Genomic DNA, 8,138 nt, shown 5'->3' with positions numbered 1-8,138 from the left:
TTTTATGGCTTTAACTATTAGCTCTGTTCCTTCCTGCAGCTCTTCTAGGAGAGAGCATTCGGGGATTTTAATTTTTCCTGATATCTCCTTCACGATACTACAATTAAAGTGTTCCACATCTTCCTGTGTGTATGTCGGCAACTCTTCTGCTCCACATTCTTGCAAGATTTCTGTGTAGAACATTAAGTTTACAACTTTTGCAAACGAGTGTCCATTAAATGTAGTTATTCCATCAGTTTTAAACTCAGCAAATGGCTGTTCTGTTGCTAGGTGCACAGCACCTAGTTCGCCACACTTAGATATAATATAATCATCTTTTTTAAGCTGATCCAGATGGGAACAGAGCTTAATAAACACATTTTTCGTGTATCCCTTGATATAGTAAACGTTCTCGACCCCACTGATTTCGGCCAGTACTCCAACACGTGACCAGTTTCCATGGCTGTTTACTGTAAATGCCAATATTTTGTATTCCCTCTTCGTAGAGAGATTTTTCCAAACACTGTGTTTAAATACGTACGTAAACCTGGCCTGCACATCCGCAATAGCCTCCTCCTTTTCCATTTGCAGCTTATATTCTTCCTTTATGGCAGCTGTCTTCTCTGTATACTCTAGTTTTCTTTTCTTTAGTTCGATGTCATGCATTTCCAGTTTCCTTTTTCGTCCACATGAAACATTAACTGCACTTAAAGGAGTAATTTCTTTAATGGGGAATGGTTTAAGTCTGTGTGATACATTTACTCTTTTTCTTAAGACTTGGGGTATAACATTATTTGCAGGAACCAGTCCCAATTCGGCGATATCTATATCGTACCGTATTGTGGAGAACAGGGTTCTAGATTGAGAAAAATAAATTTCCTGCTTTAACGTAATACTTCTGCGTAATGCAAATATTGTCTTTTTTGGAGTCTGTGTTAAGAACCTCTAAGTAGTTTACAGGTAGATAATTAAAACTGTATGCAGACAGAGCATAACTTATATGCTTTTCTCGGTCCTGAGAGTCCAGCAGACTTACTTGCACAAAATAGCGCAATTGACCTAGGGTCTATGCTGCATGTACGACCGGAAATCACGTGACCGGAAGTGCCGCTATCGTGGATATTTAGAGTATAAAATGATGCATGACAACTGCAAACGATCAGTCTTCTGTGGTAGTTGACATTGGTAACATGGATTCTTCCAAAGTCCTTAGCACGCCTCAGCTACTAGGGAGGAGGACGAGACGAACCGACGAACGCTTTGGTTTGTGGTTACTACTGGAGAACCTGGACAATCTCGTTTCTGACATAGGCAATATAAATTACACCGAAAATGTTACGCTCATTTGCAAGAAGATTTTAAATGTGCTTACTCCTATTACAGAACCGTTTTGTGATAACATTATTGTAGTTAAAATCTGTGATCAAACGGACTGTCAGGCGCAGTTAGAGAAGAGGCGACCTGTAATGTTAAAGAAGGAAATGTGTGGCTCAGTTAACTGTTATCTACGTAGTAAATTCTCCAAATTCGTCACTGCAAGACTGGCGTCAAGGCGAAGCTACCATTTCACCTACATGGAAGCGGCAGTGTGACAGCAAGAGGAATATTGGATAAAATCGACAAGGAAGCACTGGAAACCATTTCAAAGAAATATAAAAATCCTGTAGCTAAACCATATAAAGTGGAATTAGTCGACGTTAAACTGGATGTTCTAATGGAAGAGTTGCCTGGAATACTGCAGCAGCTACTTTTAGACTATTATTACCTTTTGGATTTAGACATAACGCAAGACTTTGCCGGAATTTTTCATAAAGTGGAGGTGTGCGACTACCTAATATCGACCCACGACTTCTGCATGGAAGGAAACAATCAGGGAAGCAACATGTGATTGTGGACAACGATAAGACGGCTGGAATAGACTGTTTAACGTGGATGAGCTCCAATTGTAAAGGTATATAACAAATTTATATGTCCAATCACAAGTCCAGGAGTGAACAAAGTTATCGGTAACCATATTATAGACTTTATAAAGTGTCCAGACACGCGACTACGGGAAACTTTTACGACTTCTTTGACTAAGGAGCATGGTATTACCAGGCTGGAGGCTACTATATACAACTACAGAATGGATCGTGTGTTCGACCCAGTGCAGAGCTGTTTACGTGTATTAGACACTAACAAGCGGTATTTACAGTGTACTCCACTTTACTCTGTGCCAATTGCGTCTATGTGGAGTCGGCTAACTAACAATTTATAAAACAGTTGCTGTGTGGTGTTTAACAACGTTCTGAAATTTGTCTACTGGGGTAATAAGAACACTCGAAAATTGACTGGTGTGCAAGTAAGTCTGCCGGACTCTTAGGAGCGAGAAAAGCTTATAAGTTATGCTCTCTCTGATACTAAAATGTACACTTTCACGGCCGAAAATATCATGTCCATTATAATTAATCGGGCTGTTATGCGTGGTCGGTTGACGAATTCTGTGTCGATTCCCAACGTTTCGTCTCCGACTGGGGGAGACATCTTCAAGGGGGTCCGTAGCTCGATGGAAGGTCCAACACACCCACTGGCTCGCTACTGACTGCCGCTAAATTCCGTGTCCGTGCGCTCCCGCGCCTCTGCGTGACGTCACGTGTTTTGAAAACGTCAGTGCAATTGGCAAGCACAAACTGTAAGTTAATGTCTCTCCATATTACGATCAGTAATAAACTGTGCAGCGGTGACTGGGATAAAATTGATAGACTACTGCATGATACCATGGGGAAGCGTATGTTGACAACGTCTAGTAGACAGAAGTCGAAGTTTTGATAATTTGTTACCTAATCAGACTGTTCAGCATTTGGACGTTTCCCGGACCATTATCAATTTGTCCAAACGTTGGTTATCTGACGATGAGACATCTGTGCTTGCCAAGCGAGCAAATTTTCCTGTTAGTCCGCGTTTTGTGCCCACGGAAGAAACTATAGCCAGTGTAGAAGTGTAGAAGCAGTCGGAGACGAAACGTGGATTCTGTAACAGCTGCAGAAATCCGTATAGAAACAGTGAGAATATTAGCCAATGCAAAACCGCCGAAAAGTAATATAACTGTGGGTGAGAGAAGAGTTTTAAAACTCCTGAATGACGACGATAGTATTTTGGTTCTCCCAGCTGACAAAGGAAGCGCAACGGTGGTTATGGATGTTGTGGTGTCACCGCCAGACACCACACTTGCTAGGTGGTAGCCTTTAAATCGGCCGCGGTCCGTTAGTGCACGTCGGACCCGCGTGTCGCTACTATCAGTGATTGAAGACCGAGCGCCGCCACATGGCAGGTCTAGAGAGACTTCCTACCACTCGCCCCAGTTGTACAGTCGACTTTGCTAGCGATGGTTCACTGCCCACTACGCTCTCATTTGCCGAGACGATAGTTTAGCATAGCCTTCAGCTGCGTTATTTGCTACGACCTAGCAAGGCGCCATGTTCAGTTACTATTGATATTGTGAATCATGTACCGTCCAGCGACGTTAATCATTAATGGAATAAAGTTAAGTATTCCATCAGCTACGTCCGTTTTTCTAAAGTCTAATTTCCTTGTCCTGTTCCAGACCTCACGCCAGCCTGCGTGAGCTAAAACGCGTGCCTTTCTGTCTCCTCTAGTAACACGGTGTTAGCTCTCCTGACAACCACAACATTGGCGACGAAGCAAAACCGCGTTCTTCTCGATATTGCCCTGATTTACTTGTGTAAAGGCATCGCCACGATCTACAGATGTACTGTCTGAATTTTATCGCTTACAGAATCAGCAGACGCAGGCCTTACTGGATGCCCTTGGACAGCTCGTCCAGGATCAACGTGCGATGCAAAACGATGCGGCAGCAGCCGCTCCACCGCTAACGCAGCCACAACACGCTGTTGCATCCACTTTTCGACCTTTTGATGCTGCACTGGAAAGTTGGACGGAGTGGTCACGCCAATTTGGATTCCATCTCGCCGCCTACAGAATTCAAGGCAACGAGCGGCAGCCTTTTCTCCTTTCATCCGTCGGGGTACAAACGTACCGTGTGATAGTCAAATTATTTCCCCGACGCGACGTAGCAACTCTGTCCTATGACGAAATTTTGTCTGCATTAGATGAATATTTCAAAGACTCAGTCAATGTAGTTGCGAAAAGGTATACCTTCTTTCGTACAAAACGTACGGCAGGTCAGACTAATCGGGAGTGGGCTGCAACCTTGAAAGGCCTTACTAGGGATTGTGCTTTTGAGTGTCAATGTGGACTCCCTTATTCAGATACTATGGTACGTGATGCAATTGCACAGAACGATTCTGATGTTCGCATAAGGGAACAGATTTTGAAACTAGTAAATCCCTCCCTTCAACAAGTGATGGACATATTGGATCAGCAAGACACACTTGACTTTGCTCAGGAATCATTTGAAACTTAACTTGTTTGATTTCGATTTATTTCAGTTGTTTAACTTGTCTATAGTAAATCAGGTCCTATCAGTGAACCAGACGGTGCCTTCAGACAGTGTTTCTCGTCTATGTGAAGAATTTGCAGACATTTTTGCACCGGGCCTCGGTTGCGCTAAGAACTATAAACCACATTTGGAACTGAAAGTAAATGCGCAAACGAAATTTTTCAGAGCGCGCAATGTTCCCCACGCATTGCGTGATGATGTCGCAAAAACATTACACGATTTGGAATCACAAGGTGTAATTGAACGTGTGGAAGCTTCTCTCTGGGCATCACCCTTAGTAATTTTGCTAAAACCTTCCGGAAAATTGAGACTTTGTGTGGACTTCAAGGCAACAGTGAATCCACAACTAGTGATTGCAACTTTTCCTTTCCCCCGCCCGGAAGTTCTTTTTGACAAACTGTGCTCGGGTAAATATTTTTCGAAGTTCGACCTCGCAGATGCGTACTTGCAAATACCGGTGGACGAAGAATCCCAGCGCGTTTTAGTGGTTAACACGCATCTTGGGTTGCATCGATTCAAACGACTGCCAATCGGGTGTGCATCCGCCCCTGCATTGTTTCAGCAATATCTACAAACTGTTTGTGCGTCGGTCCCTACTGCAGCAAATTATCTGGACGATATTGTGATCTCCGGAAAGACGGAAGAAGAACATTTGGCCGATCTCAGAACATTATTTCAGGTCTTGCGACAAAATGGTCTTCGCTTGCGAAAGGACAAATGTATGTTTTTTGCTCGTGACTTGCCATACTTGGGCCACGTACTCAATGCCCAAGGCATACATCCCAGTCCCACACACCTCCGTGCCATACAAGACTTGCCTTCGCCACAGAATTTGAAGCAGCTACAGAGTGTGCTGGGAAAAATCAACTATTATCATAAATATATGCCGCATGCCTCTTCCATTTCAGCTCCGCTTCATCGCTTATGCAGTAAAGGTGTTCCGTTCGTCTGGACGACGGAATGCGAACGCGCCTTTCGCCAATTGAAATCGGCGTTGCTTTCCAATACTTGCCTTACGCCATTCGATCCCCAGAAGCCCCTTTTGTTAATGGTGGATGCATCAGATTTCGGGATCGGTGCTGTGCTTGTGCACAAAGATGGATCGCACGATCGCCCTATTGCCTTTGCGTCCAAATTGCCCTCGTCTGCTCAAAGAAATTATTCACAGCCGAGAAAGAAGCATTGGCTCTCGTATTTGGTGTTACAAAGTTTCATGATTTCTTGTATGGTCGTCACTTTACCATAATCACAGACCACAAACCTTTGACATGGCTTTTTCATCCGACCAAGCCTGTACCTCCACGTATAGCGCAGAAATTCATTCGCTGGTCTATTTTCCTCTGGCAGTACCGCTACGATATCTTGTATCGGTCAACTGCTAAGCACGGAAACGCCGATGCGTTGTCCCGCTTGCCTGTTGCTGAGGATAGGGCATTCAATTCCTCCAAACTTGCTTGCATGTTCATTGATGCGGAAACCGATGACGTGGTCGAATCGTTTCCGATTGATTTTCGTCGTGTAGCTACAGCCACAGCTGCCGACCCTGTCCTTGCTCCCGTTCTGCGTTTTGTTGCTACGCAATGGCCCTTGTCAAAGTAACGGATCAGGGACCCGTTGGCTCGCCGATTTTTTGCTCACAAAGAGAGACTTTTTGTACGACGTGGTGTTTTGCTGTTGCGTTCTGATAATGATCAGTCCAGGGTCGTGGTACCACGTTCGTTACAGTCCTCTGTCTTACAGCTTCTCCACCAAGGATATTGGGGTATAGTGAGAACGAAACAACTTGCCCGTCAGCACTGTACTTGGTTCGAAATCGATGCCGCGATTACGAATATGTGCTCTTCTTGCATGGTGTGTGCCGAACAACAATCAGCACCACCGTGGAAATTCTTTGATTGGCCAAAAGCCACTTCCCCTTGGCAACGCTTACACATACGTTTTTCTGGTCCATTCTAGAATGCTCGATGGTTGGGTGTGGTAGATTCATTCAGTAATTTTCCTTTTGTTGTCCGCATGTCTTCCACGACGTCATCTGCCACCATCCAAGCGTTATCTGCTATCTTTTGCATTGAAGGTCTTCCACCGACTATTGTTTCCGACAATGGCCCACAATTCATGTCCGCAGAATTTCAGTCATTCTGCAAGGCCAATGGTATTCATTATCTGACGTCCGCGCCGTTTTCGCCACAGTCAAACGTTGCCGCTGAACGATTGGTCAGGATTTTCAAGTCACAGATGTTGAAGTTGAAAGAGTCGCATTCTCGGGAGGATGCGTTATTGCTCTTTTTGTCCTTGTATCGCTCTCAGCCCCCAGATGGTCGCTCGCCGGCTGAGTTGCTCCACGGTCGTCATCATCGAACCTTGACGTCTTTGCTACATCCGCCGCATCAGGTTCCCGTGCAGCGGCAGACACCTGCTTTTGCTCCAGGCGACGTTGTCTACTATCGCCACTATCGAGGATCACGGCGTTGGCTCGAAGGGCGCATTCTTCGCTGCCTCGGCAGCGCTATGCATCTGGTTTTGGGGGCCTCTGGTGAGGTGCGCCGGCATCTCAACCAGCTGCGCCTCTGTCGTCGCACGGGATCTGCCGCTCGTCGTCTGCTTTCAGCGACGGTGCCATCCGGTCAGCGCCCTGGGGACCCATCTACTGGCTCGCCTCAGCCCCAGCTGTTACCGACACTGCCTTCCATTTTGCCCCATGGCAACGCGCCGCCGCCACCGCCGCCGCCGCCGCCGCCGCCGCCGCCTGTGCTCCCGCCGGCGACGCCCACAGTGGACACGTCGCTGCAGCCGCCGGGCGCCTCCCTGGGTCTCGCGCCGCAGATCGCATCCCGTGACCAGTTGTCCTCCGACATGGAACTCTTGCCCGCTCCGGACCATATGTCGTCTTCGCCCGTCAGGTGCCTCGGCCCGATGGAGGTCGACCCTTCGGCCCCTCCTCTCTCTCTCTACGGGCGCATACACCGCATGTTGGCGTGCACCCTGGAGCAGGTTTTCAGGCGTTTCCTAGCTCCCCACGGTCCGAATGGCAGGGTGCGGGTGGCACAGCCTCGCCTGTTGTTAGGCTCCCCACCTCGTCGCATACGTCAACATGGGATCCTCCGCACGGCGGGCGGAAGCCTTATGCCACAACCGTACGCCGATTTGCAAGGGAGGAATGTGGTGTCACCGCCAGACACCACACCTGCTAGGTGGTAGCCTTTAAATCGACCGCGGTTCGTTAGTATACGTCGGACCCGCGTGTCGCCACTATTAGTGATTGCAGACCGAGCTCCGCCACACGGCAGGTCTAGAGAGACTCCCTAGCACTCGCCCCAGTTGTACAGCCGACTTTGCTAGCGATGGCTCACTGCCTACTACGCTCTCATTTGCCGAGACGATAGTTTAGCATAGCCTTCAGCTACGTTATTTGCTACGACCTAGCAAGGCGCCATGTTCAGTTATTATTGATATTGTGAATCATGTAGCGTCTAGCGACGTTAATCATTAATGGATTAAAGTTAAGTATTCCATCAGCTACGTCCGTTTTTCTAAAGTCTAATTTCCTTGTCCTGTTCCAGACCTCACGCCAGCCTGCGTGAGCTAAAACGCGTGCCTTTCGGTCTCCTCTAGTAACACGGTGTTGGCTCTCCTGCTAACCACAACAGATGTGGCCGACTATCAGAGTAAAATTACTGATCTACTGGATCCGCAAGCATAT

Source organism: Schistocerca gregaria, chromosome 1 (genome assembly GCF_023897955.1).
Source record: "Schistocerca gregaria isolate iqSchGreg1 chromosome 1, iqSchGreg1.2, whole genome shotgun sequence".
In the NCBI taxonomy this organism is placed as follows: domain Eukaryota; kingdom Metazoa; phylum Arthropoda; class Insecta; order Orthoptera; family Acrididae; genus Schistocerca; species Schistocerca gregaria.
The sequence above is the reverse complement of the archived record's forward strand: the minus strand, read 5'-3'. Positions refer to the sequence as shown.